Here is a 21,998-nt window from a genome sequence, read left to right on the forward strand (position 1 = left end):
AAGGGTAAAGGTCTAGGAAGAGTATTCAAAGAAATTGTTGGGGAAAACTTCCCAAATCTTCTAAACAACATAAATACACAAATCATAAATGCTCAGCAAACTCCAAATAGAATGAATCCAAATAAACCCACTCTGAGACATATACTGATCACACTATCAAACACAGAAGAGAAGGAGCAAGTTCTGAAAGCAGCAAGAGAAAAGCAATTCACCACATACAAAGGAAACAGCATAAGACTAAGTAGTGACTACTCAGCGGCCACCATGGAGGCGAGAAGGCAGTGGCACGATATATTTAAAATTCTGAGTGAGAAAAATTTCCAGCCAAGAATACTTTATCCAGCAAAGCTCTCCTTCAAATTTGAGGGAGAGCTTAAATTTTTCACAGACAAACAAATGCTGAGAGAATTTGCTAACAAGAGACCTGCCCTACTGGAGATACTCAAGGGAGCCCTACAGACAGAGAAACAAAGAAAGGACAGAGAGACTTGGAGAAAGGTTCAGTACTAAAGAGATTCGGTATGGGTACAATACAGGATATTAATAGACAGAGGGGAAAAATATGACAAACATAAACCAAAGGATATGACGGCTGATTCAAGAAATGCCTTCACGGTTATAACGTTGAATGTAAATGGATTAAACTCCCCAATTAAAAGATATAGATTCGCAGAATGGATCAAAAAAAATGAACCATCAATATGTTGCATACAAGAGACTCATCTTAGACACAGGGACACAAAGAAACTGAAAGTGAAAGGATAGAAAAAAATATTTCATGCAAGCTACAGCCAAAAGAAAGCAGGTGTAGCAATATTAATCTCAGATAAAATAGACTTCAAATGCAGGGATGTTTTGAGAGACAAAGAAGGCCACTACGTACTAATAAAAGGGGCAATTCAGCAAGAAGAAATAACAATCGTAAATGTCTATGCACCCAATCAAAGTGCCACAAAATACATGAGAGAAACACTGGCAAAACTAAAGGAAGCAATTGATGTTTCCACAATAATTGTGGGAGACTTCAACACATCACTCTCTCCTATAGATAGATCAACCAGACAGAAGACCAATAAGGAAATTGAAAACCTAAACAATCTGATAAATGAATTAGATTTAACAGACATATACAGGACATTACATCCCAAATCACCAGGATACACATACTTTTCTAGTGCTCATGGAACTTTCTCCAGAATAGATCATATGCTGGGACATAAAACAAGCCTCAGTAAATTTAAAAAGATTGAAATTATTCAAAGCACATTCTCTGACCACAATGGAATACAATTAGAAGTCAATAACCATCAGAGACTTAGAAAATTCACAAATACCTGGAGGTTAAACAACACACTCCTAAACAATCAGTGGGTTAAAGAAGAAATAGCAAGAGAAATTGCTAAATATATAGAGACGAATGAAAATGAGAACACAACTTACCAAAACCTATGGGATGCAGCAAAAGCAGTGCTAAGGGGGAAATTTATAGCACTAAACGCATATATTAAAAAGGAAGAAAGAGCGAAAATCAAAGAACTAATGGATCAACTGAAGAAGCTAGAAAATGAACACCAAACCAATCCTAAACCAAGTAGAAGAAAAGAAATAACAAGGATTAAAGCAGAAATAAATGACATAGAGAACAAAAAAACAATAGAGAGGATAAATATCACCTAAAGTTGGTTCTTTGAGAAGATCAACAAGATTGACAAGCCCCTAGCTAGACTGACAAAATCAAAAAGAGAGAAGACCCATAGAAACAAAATAATGAATGAAAAAGGTGACATAACTGCAGATCCTGAAGAAATTAAAAAAATTATAAGAGGATACTATGAACAACTGTATGGCAACAAACTGGATAATGTAGAGGAAATGGACAATTTCCTGGAAACATATGAACAACCTAGACTGACCAGAGAAGAAATAGAAGATCTCAACCAACCCATCACAAGCAAAGAGATCCAATCAGTCATCAAAAATCTTCCCACAAATAAATGCCCAGGGCCAGATGGCTTCACAGGGGAATTCTACCAAACTATCCAGAAAGAACTGACACCAATCTTACTCAAACTCTTTCAAAACATTGAAGAAAATGGAACACTACCTAACTCATTTTATGAAGCTAACATCAATCTAATACCAAAACCAGGCAAAGATGTTACAAAAAAGGAAAACTATCGGCCAATCTCCCTAATGAATATAGATGCAAAAATCCTCAACAAAATACTTGCAAATCGAATCCAAAGACACATTAAAAAAATCATACACCATGACCAAGTGGGGTTCATTCCAGGCATGCAAGGATGGTTCAACATAAGAAAATCAATCAATGTATTACAACACATTTACAAGTCAAAAGGGAAAAATCAATTGATCATCTCAATAGATGCTGAAAAAGCATTTGACAAAATCCAACATCCCTTTTTGATAAAAACACTTCAAAAGGTAGGAATTGAAGGAAACTTCCTCAACATGATAAAGAGCATATATGAAAAACCCACAGCCAGCATAGTACTCAATGGAGAGAGACTGAAAGCCTTCCCTCTAAGATCAGGAACAAGACAAGGATGCCCGCTATCACCACTGTTATTCAACATTGTGCTGGAAGTGCTAGCCAGGGCAATCCGGCAAGACAAAGAAATAAAAGGCATCCAAATTGGAAAAGAAGAAGTAAAACTGTCATTGTTTGCAGATGATATGATCTTATATCTAGAAAACCCTGAGAAATCGACGATACAGCTACCAGAGATAATAAACAAATTTAGCAAAGTAGCGGGATACAAGGTTAATGCACATAAGTCAGTAATGTTTCTATATGCTAGAAATGAAGAAACTGAAGAGACACTCAAGAAAAAGATACCATTTTCAATAGCAACTAAAAAAATCAAGTACCTTGGAATAAACTTAACCAAAGATGTAAAAGACGTATACAAAGAAAACTACATAACTCTACTAAAAGAAATAGAAGGGGACCTTAAAAGATGGAAAAATATTCCATGTTCATGGATAGGAAGACTAAATGTCATTAGGATGTCAATTCTACCCAAACTCATCTACAGATTCAATGCAATCCCAATCAAAATTCCAACAACCTACTTTGCAGACTTGGAAAAGCTAGTTATCAAATTTATTTGGAAAGGGAAGATGCCTCGAATTGCTAAAGACACTCTAAAAAAGAAAAACGAAGTGGGAGGACTTACACTCCCTGACTTTGAAGCTTATTATAAAGCCACAGTTGCCAAAACAGCATGGTACTGGCACAAAGATAGACATATAGATCAATGGAATTGAATTGAGAATTCGGAGATAGACCCTCAGATCTATGGCCGACTGATCTTTGATAAGGCCCCCAAAGTCACTGACTGAGTCATAATGGTCTTTTCAACAAATGGGGCTGGGAGAGTTGGATATCCATATCCAAAAGAATCAAAGAGGACCCCTACCTCACCCCCTACACAAAAATTAACTCAAAATGGACCAAAGATCTCAATATAAAAGAAAGTACCATAAAACTCCTAGAAGATAATGTAGGAAAACATCTTCAAGACCGTGTATTAGGCGGCCACTTCCTAGACTTTACACCCAAAGCACAAGCAACAAAAGAGAAAATAGATAAATGGGAACTCCTCAAGCTTAGAAGTTTCTGCACCTCAAAGGAATTTCTCAAAAAGGTAAAGAGGCAGCCAACTCAATGGAAAAAAATTTTTGGAAACCATGTATCTGACAAAAGACTGATATCTTGCATATATAAAGAAATCCTACAACTCAATGACAATAGTACAGTCGGCCCAATTATAAAATGGGCAAAAGATATGAAAAGACAGTTGTCTGAAGAGGAAATACAAATGGCCAAAAAACACATGAAAAAATGTTCAGCTTCACTAGCTATTAGAGAGATGCAAATTAAGACCACAATGAGATACCATCTAACACCGGTTAGAATGGCTGCCATTAAACAAACAGGAAACTACAAATGCTGGAGGGGATGTGGAGAAATTGGAACTCTTATTCATTGTTGGTGGGACTGTATAATGGTTCAGCCACTCTGGAAGTCAGTCTGGCAGTTCCTTAGAAAACTAGATATAGAGTTACCATTCGACCCAGCGATTGCACTTCTCGGTATATACCCGGAAGATCGGAAAGCAGTGACATGAACAGATATCTGCACGCCAATGTTCATAGCAGCAATATTCACAATTGCCAAGAGGTGGAAACAACCCAAATGTCCTTCAACAGATGAGTGGATAAATAAAATGTGGTGTATACACACGATGGAATACTACACGGCAGTAAGAAGGAACGATCTCGTGAAACATATGACAACATGGATGAACCTTGAAGACATAATGCTAAGCGAAATAAGCTAGGCACAAAAAGAGAAATATTATATGCTACCACTAATGTGAACTTTGAAAAATATAAAACAAATGGCTTATAATGCAGAATGTAGGGGAACTAGCAATAGAGAACAATTAAGGAAGGGGGAACAATAATCCAAGAAGAAGAGATAAGCTATTTAACGTTCTGGGGATGCCCAGGAATGACTATGGTCTGTTAATTCCTGATGGATATAGTAGGAGCAAGTTCACAGAAATGTTGCTATATTAGGTAACTTTCTTGGGGTAAAGTAGGAACATGTTGGAAGTTAAGCAGTTATCTTAGGTTAGTTGTCTTTTTCTTACTCCCTTGTTATGGTCTCTTTAAAATGTTCTTTTATTGTATGTTTGTTTTCTTTTTAACTTTTTTTTCATACAGTTGATTTAAAAAAGAAGGGAAAGTTAAAAAAAAAAAAAAAATAAAAACAAGGAAAAAAAAAAGATGGAGTGCGTCCTTGAGGAGCCTGTGGAGAATGCAGGGGTATTCGCCTACCCCACCTCCATGGTTGCTAACATGACCACAGACATAAGGGACTGGTGGTTTGATGGGCTGAGCCCTCTACCACAGGTTTTACCTTTGGGAAGTCGGTTGCTGCAAAGGAGAGGCTAGGCCTCCCTATGATTGTGCCTAAGAGCCTCCTCCTGAATGCCTCTTTGTTGCTCAGATGTGGCCCTGTCTCTCTAGCTAAGCCAACTTGAAAGGTGAAATCACTGCCCTCCCCCCTATGTGGGATCAGACACCCAGGGGAGTGAATCTCCCTGGCAACGTGGGATATGACTCCCGGGGAGGAATGTAGACCTGGCATCGTGGGACGGAGAACATCTTCTTTACCAAAATGGGGAAGTGAAAGGAAATGAAATAAGCTTCAGTGGCAGAGAGAATCCAAAAGGAGCCGAGAGGTCACTCTGGTGGGCACTCTTACGCACACTTTAGACAACCCTTTTTAGGTTCTAAAGAATTGGGGTAGCTGGTGGTGGATACCTGAAACTATCAAACTACAACCCAGAACCCATGAATCTCGAAGACAGTTGTATAAAAATGTAGCTTATGAGGAGTGACAAGGGGATTGGGAAAGCCATAAGGACCACACTCCACTTTGCCTAGGTTATGGAGGGATGAGTAGAAAAATAGGGGAAGGAAAGAAACACACAAAGGTATCCAGTGTTCTTTTTTACATCAATTGCTCTTTTTCACTCTAATTATTATTCTTGTTATTTTTGTGTGTGTGCTAATGAAGGTGTCAGGGACTGATTTGGGTGATGAATGTACAACTATGTAATGGTACTGTGAACAATCGAAATTACGGTTTGTTTTGTATGACTGCTTGGTATGTGAATATATGTTAATAAAATGAAGATTAAAAAAAAAAAAAGAGATAATGCTGAGCAAAATAAGCCAGGCACAAAAAGAGAGATATTGTATGTTACCACTAATGTGAATTCTGTGAAAAATGTACAATGTTTTATACTGTAGAATGTAGGGAACCTAGAGATACCAATTAGTGGAGGGGGAATGATAATCTAATAAGAACAGATAAACTATGGAGGGTAATCTCAATGTTATGGGAATGCTCAGGAATGATTATGGTTTGTAAACTTTCTTGGATATAGTAAGATCATGTTGGAAGCAATAGAGTTATTTTAGGTTTTTTTTTTCTCTTATTCCTTTGTTTTCTTAGGGGTTGTTAATTTTCTTGGGGTATGGTAGGAACATGTTGGAAGCAATGTAGTTATTTTAGATCATTTGTTTTTCTTACTCCTCTGTTTGGACATGGTTTATTAATTTTCTTGGGGTATGGTAGGAACATATTGGAAGCAAAGTAGTTATGTTACGTTATTTGTTTTCCTTAATCCATTGCTTTGTTTGAAATGTTGTGGGGTTTTTTTGGTTGTTGTTTGCCTGTTTGTTTTTAATTTTTTGATAAACAAAGTTAAAAAATTGAAAAAGAATCAGTAGAAAAATGGGAGTAAAAACTAAATGACAAATAGGGTGGGATGGGGGGATGGTTTGGGTATTCTCTTTTCACTTTTATTTTTTATTCTTATTCTGATTCTTTCTGATGTAAGGAAAATGTTCAGAAATAGATTGTGGTGATGAACGCATAACTATATGATCATACTGAGAACAGTTGATTGTATACCATGGATGACTGTATGGTTTGTGAATATATTTCAATAAAACTGAATTAAAAAAAAAAAGAATAAAAAGGGACATTGATATTGACATAAAGTATAAATCCCTGGTTCTAAACATACAAAGAACAAGAAATTTCAGAAGGGGTAGGAGGGCCAGACTAAACTGCACATAAGAAATGCTTCTCTCACTCATAACTTTGGAAGGATCCTGAAAGTAGACCCTGTTCATTAGATGTCATAATCTAAAAATAAACTGAAAATAGACAATCTATACAAATATGGTAAAACTGATGTACAGTCAATGATATATATAAAATAAAGACATGTTCATATGCAAAAAAAAAAAAAAAGTCTCCAACCCAATCAACACCAATACATTTCCTGTCCACACAAGACTGCATCAAAGACAATGGTGTTTTGGGGGACATAATACATCCAAACCAGCACATTCTACCCCATGATCCCCAAAATGACATGATCTTTCCATATACAAAATACATGCATCCCATCGAAATATCGCAAAAACTTAAATAATTTCAGTAACAAAAGTTAAGTACAAGATTCCATTAAATCAGTTACAGGCATGGTTTGTCCTAAGGCATAATTCCCCTCTAGCTGTGGACCCGTGAAACTTAGATATACTTCTTATATACAAAGGAGGGACAGTCATAGTGTAAACATTCCCATTGCCATAAGGAGAAACTGAAAGGAAAACAGGGTTAACAGGACCAAAACAGTTTCTAAAACCAGCACGACAAACTCCATTAGATTTCAAAGTCTGAGAGTCATTTATAGAATGCTGTTTTACCCTTGGGGCTTGAGATAGCAGGATTATAACCCTTCCTAAGGGCCTTTGTGGCAGCCCTTTTTTGTCCAAATGCTGGGGTGAGTGCTCCAACATATCATGCACTGGGGAGACCACCTTCTTCTCAGCCTCACCCTCCTGAAACAACAGGGTGCCACCAAGACTCTGCCTCTCTGGGGCAAAGGCTTTCCCCTCTTCAAACAGTGGGGTGGCAGCCAGGCTCTCCCAAAACCTCTGGGGATGTGCTCCACCCTCTCTGAAGTCTAGGGTGACAGCACTCTTACTGAACATCAAGGTGGAAGGCCCACTCTTGATCTCTGGGGCAAACTCACCCTTTCCATGTGTGTGAGCCACTCCGCTCTCTCAGTCTGAGACCTCTTGACTCCAGACCTCAACCTCCATGGCTCTGTCTTTGAAGAAATTTTTTCTTCAGTCTGTTCCTTGTCTGTCTCCTCCAGTCCAGACTGGCAATGGCTCTGTCTGTAAAGATCTTGCAAAAATTCTGTTGGTTTTGCATGAAGCTCACAGAGGTCAAAGCTGCCAGACAATAGGAGTTTCCACAAATCCTTTCTGGATAATTCCATCTCCAATCCTGGTTTGTACTGAAAAGGTGGCTGGGTTCCATGTTTGGTTAAATCCTCACACTGGGCTGTAGCTACTGGGGTTCCACCACCTGGGAGCCCTGAATTTACCAAACCATCAATTTCTGGTTTCTTTGAACCCAAGAGTTCAGTTCTAAGTTCATCTCTTTCTGCTCACATTTTACTGCAAGCTGCAAGGAGAAGCCATGCTATATATACAACTTGTAGTTTCAAAATCTCATCAGCCAAGTATCCCAGCTCATCACTTTCAAATTCTGTCTTCCATCTGACACCAGAATTCAATTTTGACAAATTCTCTGCCACCTTAAAGCAAGGATCACCTTTCTTCCAGTTTGCAACAACACATTCAACATTTCGGTTAAAGACCTCATCAGAAGTATCTTTAGTGTCCATATCTTCACCAAGAGTCTCTCCAAAGCAGTTTAGGCCTTTTCTATCAAGCGCCTCACAATTCTTCCAGAATCTTCCCCTTATCCATTTAAAAAGCCATTCCAGTTTGTTTGGTATTTGCAAACTCAGCAGCACCACACCCTTGGTAGTAAAATCTGTTCTAGTTCCCTAATGCTGCTGGGAGGCAAAATACCAGAAATGGATTGGCTTTTATAAAAAGGGCTTTATTTGGTTACAAGTTACAGTCTTTAGGCCACAAAGTGTCCAAGATAACACATCAACAATTGGGTACCTTCACTGGAGGACAGCCAATGGCATCCAGAAAACCTCTGTTAGCTGGGAAGGCATATGGCTTGCATCTGCTTCAGAGTTCTCATTTCAAAACAGCTTTCTCCCAGGACATTTCTCTCTTGGCTTCATCTCCTCAAAAATGTCACTCTTATTTGCTCAAGAGGCATTTATCCTCTCTTAGCTTCTCCAGAGCAAAAGTCTGCTTTCAAAGACCATCTCCAAAATGTCTCTGTAAGCTGATGCTCCTCTCTCAGCAACTGTGTGTTCTTCAAAATATCCCTCTTGGCTGTAGCCAGTTTGCTTCTTCTGTCTGAGCTTATATAGTGCTCTAGTAAACTAATCAAGGCCCATGCTGAATGGGCAGGGCCACAACTCCATGGAAATTATCCAATGAAAGATTTAACATGCAGCTGAATGATCACATCACCACAGAAACATCCAATCAAAAGTCTCCAACCTAATCAACACCAATATGTTTCCTGACCGCACAAGACTGTATCAAAGATAATGGCATTTTGGGGGACGTAATACATCCAAACCAGTGCAGAAGGCTAAAGGACTAGGAAAACTAGTCCTTTATCGGGGAGACATTTATCGGGGAGAACTTCCCAACCCTTCTAAATGACATAAATACACAAATCATAGATACCCAACAATCTTCAAACAGAATAAATCCAAATAAACCCATTCTGAGGCCTATTCTGGTCAGAATGTCAAATGCTGAAGAGAAGAAGCAAATTCTGAAAGCAGCCAGAGAGAAGCAATTCACCACATACAAGAGAAACAACTAAGACTAAGTAGTGACTATTCAGTAGCCACCACGGAGGCGAGAAGACAATGGTATGACATATTTAAAATTCTGAATGGGAAAAATTGCCAACCAAGAATTCTTTACCCAGTAAAGCTCTCCTCCAAATTTGAGGGGGAGCTTAAAATCTTCACAGACAAATGAAAGTTGAGAGAATTTGCTAACAAGATACCTATCCTAAAAGAAATACTAAAGGGAGCCCCAGCCATTGAGAAAAAAAGAAAGGAGAGACAGGTCTGGAGAAGGACACAGAACTAAAGACTTTTACTAAGGATACATTAAAGGAAATAAAGAGAGAGAGGGAAAAAAACATACATATCAAATGAAAACCAAAGGATAGGATGGCTGATTCAAGAACTGCCTTCACAGTAACAACATTGAATATAAATGGATTAAACTCCGGAATTAAAAGATATAGATTGGCAGAATGGATTTAAAAATATGAACTATCTATATGTTGCTTACAAGAGACTCATCATAGACCCAGAGACACAAAGAAATTGAACTTGAAAGGTTGAAAAAAATGTTCCATGCAAGCTACTGCCAAAAGAAAGCAGGAGTAGCAATATTAATCTCAGATAAAATAGACTTTAAATGCAATGATGTCATAAGAGACAAAGAAGGACACTATATACTAAGAAAAGGGAATTCAACAACAAGAAATAACAATCATAAATGTCTATGCACCCAATCAAGCTGCCCCAAAGTACACGAGACAAACATTTGTAAAACTAAAGAAAGCAATATATGTTTCCACAATAATTGTGGGAGATTTCAATACACTACTCTCTACTATAGATAGATCAACCAGAGGACTAATAAGGAAACTGAAAACCTAAACAAAGTGATAAATGAATTTGACTTAACAGACATATATAGAGCATTAAAACCCAAATCACCAGGATACACATTCTTCTCTAGTGCTCATGGAACTTTATCCAGAATAGATCATATGCTGGACCATAAAAGAAGCCTTAATAAATTTAAAAAGGTTGAAGTTATTCAAAGCACTTACTCTGATCACAATAGAATACAACTAGAAGTCAATAACCATGAAAGATTTAGAATATTCACAAATATCTGGAAGTTAAACAACACACTCCTAAACAATCAGTGGGTTAAAGTAGAAATAGCAAGAGAAATTGCTAAATATCTAGACACGAATGAAAATGAGAGCACAACATATGGGATGCAGTGAAGGTGTTATTGAGGGGGGAATTTATAGCTCTAAACATACATTAAAAAGGAATAAAGAGCTAAAACCAAAGAACTAATGGAACAACTGAAGAAGCTAGAAAATGAACAGCAAACTAATCCTAAACCAAGCAGAAGAAAAGAAATAATAAGGATTAAAGCAGAAATAAATGACCTAGAGAACAAAAGAACAATAGAAAGAATAAGTAAAACCAAAGTTGGTTCTTAGTGAAGATTAACAAGATTGACAAGTCCTTAGTTAGACTGACAAAATAAAAAAGAAATAAGACCCAAATAAACAAAATAATAAATGAGATGGTACATTCCTACTGATTCAGAAGAAATAAAAAAATCATAGGAACAAACTGTACACCAACAAACTAGATAATGTAGAGGAAATGGACAATTTCCTGGAAACACATGAACAACATAGTCTGTCCAGAGAAGATATAGAAGACCTCAACATACCAATCAGAAAGAAAGAGACCCAATCAGTCATCAAAAAGCTTCCCACTAATAAAAGCCCAGGGTCAGATGGCTTGATTGGGGAATTCTATCAAGTATTCCAAAAAGAACTGACAACAATTTTAGTTAAACTCTTTCAAAAAATTGAAGAAAATGGAATATCACCTAACTCATTTTGTGAAGCTAATATCACTCTAATACCCAAACCAGGTAAAGATGCTACAAGAAAGGAAAACTACAGGCCAATCTCCCTCTTGAATATAGACACAAAAATTCTCAACAAAATACTTGCAATTCGAATCCAAAAACACATTAAAAAAATCATACACCATGACCAAGTGGGGTTCATTCCAGGCATGCAAGGATGGTTCAACATAAGAAATCAGTCAACGTAACAACACATTAACAAATCAAAAGGGAAAAATCTTCATTTCCATCTCCTAAAAAGATGGAAAAACATTCCATGTGCATGGATAGGAAGGCTAAATGACATTAAGATGTCAATTTTACCCAAACTCATCTACAGATTCAATGCAATTCCAATCAAAATTCCAACAACCTTCTTTGCAGACTTGGAAAAGCTAGTTATCAAATTTATTTGGAAGGGAAAGATGCTTCGAATTGCTAAAAACATTCTAAAAAAGAAAAACCAAGTGGGAGGACTCACACTTCCTGACTTGAAAGCATTTTCAAAAGCTTAGTAAGCATTCACCAAAATCCAGCATCCTTTTTTGATAAAAACACATCAATACATAGGAATTGAAGAAAACTTCCTCAATATGATAAAGGGCATATATGAAAAACCCACAGCCAGCATTGTACTCAATGGTGAGAGACTGAAAGCCTTCCCTCTAAGATCAGGAATGAGACAAGGATGCCTGCTATCACCACTGTTATTCAACATCGTGTTAGAAGTGTTAGAGCAATCTGGCAAGACAAAGAAATAGAAGGCATCCAAATGGGAAAGGAAGAAGTAAAACTGACATTATTGCAGATGATATGATCTTATATTTGGAAAACCCTGATAAATGGATGACACAGCTACTTGAGCTAATAAACAAATTTAGCAAATTAGCAAAATACAAGATTAATGCATGTAAGTCATTAATGTTCCTATGCACTAGAAATGACCTAACTGAAGAGACACTCAAGAAAAATATTCCATTCTCAATAGCAACTAAAAAAATCAATACCTAGGAATAAACTTCTATGTATAAAAGGCCTATAATAGAAAATTATCTACCTTTACTAAACGAAATAGAAGGGGACCTAAAAAGATGGAAAAACATTCCATGTGCATGGATAGGAAGGCTAAATGACATTAAGATGTCAATTTTACCCAAACTCATCTACAGATTCAATGCAATTCCAATCAAAATTCCAACAACCTTCTTTGCAGACTTGGAAAAGCTAGTTATCAAATTTATTTGGAAGGGAAAGATGCTTCGAATTGCTAAAAACATTCTAAAAAAGAAAAACCAAGTGGGAGGACTCACACTTCCTGACTTGAAAGCATTTTCAAAAGCTACAGTGGTTAAAACAGCATGGTACTGGCACAAAGATAGACATATTTATCAATGGAATCAAATTGAGAATTTAGAGATAGACCCTCAGATCTGTGGTCTACTGATCTTTGATAAGGCCGCCAAAACCACTGAACTGGGAAATAACAGTCTCTTCAACAAATGAGGCTGGGAAAGCTGGATATCCATATGCAAAAGAAAGAAAGAGGCCCCTTACCTCACACCTTACACAAAAATTAACTCAAAGTGGATTAAAGACCTAAATATTAGAGAGAGTAGCATAAAACTCCTAGAAGATAATGTAGGGAAACATCTTCAAGTCCTTGTATTAGGAGGTCACTTCTAAGACCTTATACCCAAAGCACAAGCAATGAAAGAAAAAATAGACAAATGGGAACTCCTCAAAATTAAAATCTTCTGTACCTCAAAGGAATTTGTCAAAAAAGTGAAGAGGCAGCCAACTCAATGGAAAAAAATATTTGGAAACCATGTATCTGACAAAAGACAGGTATCTTGCATATATAAAGAAATCCTACAACTCACCAATAGTATAGACTCCTCAATTATAAAATGGGCAAAAGATATGAAAAGACATTTCTCTGAAGAGGAAATACAAATGGCTAAAAACTACACGAACAAATGTTCTTCTTCACTAGCTATTAAGGAGAAGCAAATTAGGACCACAGTGAGAAATCATCTCATACCAATTAGAATGGCTGCCTTTAAACAGACAGGAAACTACAAATGCTGGAGAGGATGTAGAGATATTGGAAGTCTTTTTCATTGCAGGTGGGACTGTATAATGGTAGAGCCACTCTGGAAGTCAGTCTTCCTGTTCCTGAGAAAACTAGATATCGAGTTATCCTTTGATCCACCAATTTCACTTCTCTGTATATACCCAGAAGATATGAAAGCAGTGACACCAACAGATATTTGCACACCAGTGCTCATAGCTGCACTGTTCACAACTGCCAAGAGATGGAAACAATCCAAATGTCCTTCAACAGATGAGTGGATAAACAAAATGTGATACATACACATGACAGAATACTACACGGCAGTAAGAAGGAGTGAGGTCATGAAACATAGGATATCATGGATGAACCTTGAGGACATAATGCTGAGTAAAATAAGCCAGACACAAGAAGAGAGATATTGTATGTTACCACTAATGTGAACTCTGTGAAAAAAGTAAAATAAATATTTTATATTGTAGAATGTAGGGGACCTAGAGACAGACAGGAACTAGCGAAGGGGTAATGATAATCAAAGAAGAACAGATAAGCTATTAAGGGTAATCTCAATGTTATGGGAATGCTCAGGAATGATTATAGTTTGCAAATTTTCTTGGGTATGGTAGGAACATGTTGGAAGCAATGTAGTTATTTCAGGTTATTTCTTTCTCTTATTCCTTTGTTTTGTTAGGGTTTGTTAATTTTCTTAGGGTATGGTAGGGACATGTTAGAAGCAATGTACTTACTTCAGGTTATTTGTTTTTCTTATTCCTTTGTGTTGTTTCCTTTGAATTATTTTTTAATTTTTTGATAGAGTAAAAAAAGCTACTGCATTTAAAAAATTAGCTTCAATTTAGTTATCTTAGGTTATTTGTTTTTTCTTATGCCTTTGATTATTTTTTGTTCATTTTCTTGGGGTATGGTAGGGATAAGTTGGAAGCAATGCAGTTATTTTACATTATTTGTTTTTCTTATTCCTTTTTTTTGTTTGAATTGATTTATTTTTTGATTAAGTAAAAAAATTGCATTTAAAAAATTAGATTCAATGTAGTTATTTTAGGTTATTTGGTTTTTCTTATGCCTTTGATTATGGTTTGTTAATTTTCTTGGGGTATGGCAGGAACATGTTGGAAGCTATGTAGTTATTTTAGGTTATTTGTTTTTCTTATTCCTTTGCTTCCTTCGTTTGAAATGTTTTTTTTGTGTGTTTTGGTTGTCTGTTTTTTTAATTTTTTGATAAATACAGTTTAAAAATAAAAATAAAAACAGTAGGAGGGAAAAAAACAAATATGAGAGGAGTTTAAAATTACAAGATAAAAAATAGCTGAGATATTTCATCACTACTAGACCTTCCCTATATGAAATGAGAAAGGGAGTTCTTCAAGTTGAAAGGAAAGGACACTAGACAGTAGGTAAGAACCGTAATAAATAAAAATCTCTGTTAAAGGTAACTACATGGATAAAAACAAAGACCATCATTATTGTAATGCTACTTTTTATGTTTACAAGATTTAAAATGTAAATGCATAAGGAAGAATCATATTTCTATGTTATTGGGCAAAAAACATTAAAATGTAATGTGTGAGAAGAACAGCATAAAGATGGGAGACGGAGGAACATGGGCAGAGATTGTATATGCTATTTAAGTTAAACTGGTATCAATTCAAACTAGATTTACAATGTTAAATATAAACTTCATGGTAACAGAACAGGTCTATAACAAATAAAGCGATTGAATTGTAATTAAAACCCTCCCAACAAAAAAAATCCCAGGATGAGATTACTTCACTCATGAATTCTACCAAACATTCAAAGAAGAATTAATACCAATCCTTCTCAAATTCTTCAATAAATTTAAGAGGACAGAACCCTTCCTAACACATTCTCTGAGGCTTGCATTACTCTGATACTGAAGCCAGATAAAGACATCATAAAGAAAGCAAACTACAGACCAATTTCCCCTGAGAATATAAATACAAAAATCCTCAACAAAATACTAGCAGGTCAAATTCAATAGAATATTAAAAGGATTATACACCATAACCAGGAATGCAAGGCTAGTCCAACATAAGAAAATCAATCAATGTAACACATCCCATTAATTAATAGAATGAAGGAAAAAAAATCACATGATCATCTCAATGCAGAAAAGGCATTTGATAAAATCCAACACCCTTTCATAATAAGACACACAAAAAAATAGGTATTGAAGGGAACTTCCTCAACATGATAAAGGGGATATATGAAAAGCCCACTGTTAAAATCATACTCAATGGGAGAAAGACTGAAAGCCTTCCCCCTCAGTTCAGGCACAAGACAAGGATGTCCACTTTCATCACTGCTACTCAACAATGCACAGAAATTTCTAGCCAGAGCAATGAGGTAAGACAAAAAGGCATCCAAATTGGACAGGCAGAAGTAACTTACTCTATTCACAGATGACATGATTCTTTACACAGAAATTACCAAGGAACCCACAAGAAAACTACTAGAGCTAATAATCAAACTCAGTAAAATTGTAGGCTATAAGATAAACACTAAAATATCAGTTGTGTTTTACACATCAGCAAAGAATCCAAAATGGAAATTAAAACAATTGAATTCACAAGAACATCTAAAAGAATAAAATACCTAGCATGTCACACCAATGTTCATAGCAATATTATTCACAATTTCCAAAAGGAGGAAACAACCTGTGTTGGTTTGAATGTATTATGTCCTCCAGAAAAAGCCACATTCTTTGATGCACTCTTGGGCAGACATATCAGTGGGGATTAAGTTGGAACATTTGGATTAGGTTGTTTGCATGGAAATGTGCCCCACCCAACTGTAGGTGATAACTCTGATGAGACAGTTCCATGGAGGCGTGGCCCCACCCATTCAGGGTGGGCTTTGATCAGTGGAGCCATATAAATGAGCTGACTCAAACAGAAGGAACTCAGTGCACCTGTGAGTGACATTTTGAAGAGGAGCTACAGCCAAGAGGGACACTTTGAAGAAAGCACAGGAGCTGCAGATGAGAGACAGTTTGAAGACGGCAGTTGAAAGCAGACTCTTGCTCCGGAGAAGCTGAGAGGGGACAAATATCCCAAGTGCAACTAAGAGTGACATTTTTGAGGAACTGCAGCCTAGAGAGGAACGTCCTGGGAGAAAGCCATTTGAAACCATAATTTTGGAGCAGACGCCAGCCATGTGCCTTCCCAGCTAACAGAGGTTTCCCAGACACCATTGGCCATCCTCCAGTGAAGGTACCTGATTGCTAATGTGTTACCTTGGACACTTTATGGCCTTAAAACTGTAACTGTGTAACCAAATAAACCCCTTTTATAAAAGCCAATCCATCTCTGATGTTTTGCATTTCGGCAGCATTAGCAAACCAGAACACAACCCAAGTGTTCCTCAACATTTGAATGGATAAACAAAATGTGCTGTAGGCTTATAATTGAATATTATTCAGTGGTGAAAAAGAATGAAGTTCCAATGCATGCTATAACATGGATGAACCTTGAAACCATCATACTGAGTGAAATAAGACAGATGCAAAAGGACAAATATTGTATGATCTCACTCATAAAAAATAATACTCAAATTCATAGAGTCAGAAACTAGAATACAGGTTACCAGGGGCTGGGTGGGGGTGGGGTTGAGGAATGGGAAGTTATTGTTTAATTGGTAAGTAGTTTATGTTTGGGGTGCTGGGAAAATTTTGTAGATGGATGATGGTGATGGTGCACAAATTTGTAATGTAATTAACACCACTGAAATATATATTTGAAAGTGAATAAAATGGTAAATTGTAGGTTTTTATAAGTTACCAGGAAAATAAAAACCATACCACTGTACAACACAAAGAGTGAACTCTAATGTAAACTATGGGCTATAATAGTATAAATATGATAATATTTCATCAACTGAAACAAAGATATCACACTAATGTAAAATATTACTAATAAGGAAAACTGTGTGCATGAGAGAGGAGTGTATGATAAAACTTAATTTGCTGTGTGATTTTTCTGTAAACCTACAACTGCACTAATAAAAAAATATCTAGGAATGAATTTAACCAAGGAGATGGAGACCTCATACACTAAAAACTATGGAACATAGCTAGAAGAAATTAAAGAAAACAAAGAAATGACAAGACATCACAGGTTCATGGATAAACTGTAATATTGTTAAGATGTCAGTACTAGCAAAGTGATCTGTAGATCAATGCAATCCCTATAATAATCCCAGTAACCTTTTTTGCAGAAATGGAAAAGACAATCCTCAGATTCAGATGGAATCATAAGGGGCCCTTAATAGCCAAGTCAATATTGAAAAAGAAGAACAAAGTTGGAGGACTCATAATTCCCAGTTTCAAAACTTACTACAAAGCCACAGTGATCAAAACATTGTGATGCTGGAATAAAGACAGACATACATACCAATGAAATAGAACTTGGAGTTTAGAAATAAACCAATACATCTATCGCCAACTAATTTTTGACAAATTTGTCAAGTACATTAATTGGGGAAAGAATAGTATCTTCAACAAATAGTGTTGGGAAAACTAGGTCCCGATGCAAAATAATGCACTTGGACCCCTACCTTACACCATATACAAAAATTAACTCAAAATGAATCAATTATCTTAACATAAGAACTAAAACTATAAAATTCTTGGAAGAAAACATAGGGGGAAGTTTCATAAGCTCCAATTTGGCAGTGATTTTTAAGATTTGACACCAAAAGCACAAGGAAAAAGAAAAAATATAAAAAATGGACTTCATCAGAATTTAAAACTTTTGTACCTCAAAGGGAAATATCAAGAAAGTGGAAAGACAACCTACAGAGGGGGAGAAGACAGTTTCAGATCATCTATCTGACGTATATTAAAAAAGTCTAACAACTCAACTATTTAAAAAAAAGAAAAACTTAATTATAAATGGGAAATGGGCTTGTGTGGATGTTTCTCCAAAGAAGATATACAAATGGTCAATGGGTCCCTGAGGGGATGTTCAACATTTTTAGCCATTAGGGAAGTGCAGATCAAAACCACAATGAGATGCCATCTCATACTTCCAGAATGGCTATTATTAAAAAATGGAAACTAACGAGTGCTGGCAAGGATGCAGAGAGACAGGAGTCCTTGTACTTTGCTGGTGGGAGTGTAGAATAGTGTAGCTGCTTTGGAAAACAGTTTGGTAGTTCCTCAGAAACTTAAGTATTGAATTACCATATAACCTGGCAATCCCACTTCTAGGTGTATATCACAAACAGGTATTTGCACACCAATGTCCACAATTGCCATAAGATAGAAGCACCTCAAGTGTCCATCAATGGAAGAATTGATAGACAAAATGTGCTATATACATACAATGGAATATTATTCAGCCATAAATAGCAATGAAATTCTCATACATGCTACAACATGGATGAACCTTGAAGGCATCATGTTGAGTGAAATAAGCCAGAAACAAAAGGTCAAATATTCTATGATCAAACTTACATGAAATAAATAGAGTATGAAAATTCATAAAGTCAGAAATTATAATACAAGATACCAGGGGCTGAGGTGGGGTGGGGAATGGAGAGTTAATGCTTAATTGGTACAGGGTTTCTGTTTGGGGTGATTAAAAAGTTTTGGTGATGGTAGCATAATATTGTGATTGTAATCAACACCACTCAATTATATACTTGAAACAGGTTAAAATGGGAAATTTTAGGTTGCATATTACTAGCACAAAAAAATAAAAATCCACAGAACTGTACACCACAAAGCATGAACCTTAATGTAACTTATGGACTATAGTTCATGATATAATAATTTTGTTTCATCATTTGAAACAGTGGTACCACATTAATACAAAATGTTAATAACATTAAAACTGCGTGGGAGTATGTGGGAACTCTATTTTCTGCATGATTTTCTGTAAACCTACAATTGCTCTACTTTTTAAAAATGCAATTACTATCTACATAAAAAAGACAACCTACAGAATGGGAGAAAATAATTTCTAACTGCATATCAGACAAAGGTTTAATATTCAAATAGATAAGAAACTGCCACAACTCAACAACAAAAGGACAACCCAATTGAAAATGGGCAAATGACTTGAATTGAAATTTCTATAAAGAAGATATATAAATGGCAAGTAAGCAGCTGAAAAGATTCTCAATTATCACCGGTCATCAGGGAAATGCAATCACAACCATATTGAGATACCACTTTACATCTACTAGGATGGCTATTATAAAAATAGAAAATAACAAGTGTTGGGAAGAATGCAGAGAAATTGGAACCTTTATACATTGCTCATGGGACTGTAAAATGGTGTAGCCACCATGGAAATAAGTTTGGTAGTGCCTCAGAAAGTTGAACATAGAATTAATGTATAACCAAGAAATTCCACTTGTTATATACCCAAAATAATTGAAAACAAAGACTCAAACAAATACTTGTATATTAATGTTCATAGCTGCAGTATTTACAACAGCCTAAAGGTAGAAGCCACCCTATTGTCCATCAACAGATGAATGAATAAACAAAATGTGATACACACAATGGAATATCATTCAGCCATAAAAAAGAATGAAGCCCTGTGATGCATCTGGTGCTCAGTATGTAGTGATTTCCTTATTTGCTGTGCCTGAAAGTTACCAAGAGAAGCAAGGTCTCAGGAAGATGGAACAGGCCTGGCACATTTATGTTGAGCCTGCTGATCAATCAGCCCCAGTATGACCGGCTGAACGAGCTGGGGCTCCATGAGGAAAACAAGGGCATGTATAATGGAAGCTGCAGAGGCTGGGGAGAGGCTATTACAACTATTGTCCTACTAACAACGAGCCAATAGCAAGACTCTGACAGGCCAGTGTGGCAGACTATGAAGAAACTGTAAAGAAAGCAAGAGAAGTATGGAAAATATGGGTGGATATACCTGCTCCAAAGTAGAAGAAATAGTAAGACAGACTGGTGATGCCTTGTGGGAAAAGATCCAAGTGCTAGGAAATTTGGTGTTTTTAGAGATGGGGAAAATCTTATAGAAGGTGTGGGAGAAGTTCAAGAGTATGTGGATATTTGTGATTTTGCTGTTGGCTTATTAAGGATGATGGGGGGGGGGGGGATCCATCCTACCTTCTGAAAGACCCGGCCACATGCTCATTGAACAGTAGAATCCCTTAGGCCTGGCTGGAATCATCACTTCATTCAACTTCCTGTGGCAATGTATGGCTGGAACAATGCTATTGCAATGATCTGTGGGAAGAACGCCTGCCTCTGGAAAGGTGCTCTGACATCTTCGCTCATTAGTATAGCTGTCACAAAGATAATTGCAAAGCTTCTGGAAGACAACAAACTACCAGGTGCAATTTGCTCCTTGACTTGTGGTGGGGCAGATAATTGGCATAACAGTGGCCAAAGATGAGCAGGTGAATGTGCTGACCTTCACCGGAAGCACTCAGGTGGGAAAACAGGTGTCTCTTACGGTACAGGAAATGTTTGGGAGAAGTTTGTTAGAGCTTGGTGGAAACATGCCATTTTTGCTTTTGAGGATTCAGACCTCTGCTTAATTGCTCCATCAATTCTTGTTGTGGCTGTGGGGACAGTTGGCCAGAGGTGTACGACTGCAAATCAGCTATTTTTACGTGAAAGCATCCATGATGAAATTGTAAATAAATTTAAAAAAGGCCTATGCACAGATCTGGGTCAGAAATCCATGGGACTCTAACGTTCTCTGTGGGCAACTCCACACCAAACAGGCAGTGAGCATGTTCCTGGGAGCAGTGGAAGAAGCAAAGAAAAAAGTTGGCACAGTGGTCTATGGTAGCAAGGTGGTGGATTGCCCTGGAAATTACGTAGAACTGACATTGTGACAGGTCTTGTCCACGATGCATCCATTGAGTGCACAGAGACCTTTGCCCCAATTCTTTACATGTTTAAATTCATGAATGAAGAAGAAGTCTTTGCATGGAATAATGAAGTAAAACAGGGACTTTCAAGTAGCATCTTTACCAAGAATTTGGGCAGAATCTTCCTCTGGCTTGGAACAAAAGGATCAAACTGTGGCATTGTAAATGTCAATATTCCAGTGAGTGGGGCCAATATTGGAGGTGCATTTGGAGGCAAAAATCATACTGGTGGTGGCAGGGAATCTGGCAGTGATGCCTGGAAACAGCACATAAGAACATGTACTTGTACCGTCAGCTACAGTAAAGACCTTCCTCTGGCCCAAGGAATCAAGTTTCAGTAAATATATTCTAGAATCACATTACTTCAAGTCTTTTAGGCATTCCTGAAGTTATTCCTTCCGAGGAAGACAAAGTAAATTAAGTTTTGCCCTGAATAAAGAAACCATTTTTAATGTGACAATGCCTAATTCCCTATACCCATTAGGTCCTGACTAAATCAAGAGACTCATTTAAAAAAAAAAAAATAGAAATAAAATTGTCATAAGATAGTCATTTTTAATAAAAGATGGATTGGATTTTTATGTCACTAGTTATTGTTGTTCATGGTTTTTATTAAGTTTATGACTATTTTCTAATTGGAAAAGAACATTCAGGTGATGGTAGAAATTCAGAAATCCCAGAACAGAACAGAGAAGAAAATTCGCAGTTTTTAGTATTCACAGGAATGTCTCCCGAGCAAATAAAGAATTCTTGTGGTAAGTATTGATTCACACTATATTTCTCT

At 36.7% G+C, this 21,998-nt stretch overlaps 1 protein-coding gene and 1 pseudogene across 4 annotated transcripts in view; one reads left to right on the plus strand and one right to left on the minus strand.

Moving 5' to 3' along the window:
* Positions 1-21,998, minus strand: part of OPHN1 (oligophrenin 1) — an 838,177-nt gene that overhangs the window by 429,326 nt on the left and 386,853 nt on the right. The gene's annotated exons all lie outside the window — the stretch shown is intronic.
* Positions 19,954-21,555, plus strand: LOC119522653 (annotated as a pseudogene).

This window comes from Choloepus didactylus, chromosome X (genome assembly GCF_015220235.1).
Source record: "Choloepus didactylus isolate mChoDid1 chromosome X, mChoDid1.pri, whole genome shotgun sequence".
NCBI classification, from domain to species: Eukaryota; Metazoa; Chordata; class Mammalia; order Pilosa; family Megalonychidae; genus Choloepus; species Choloepus didactylus.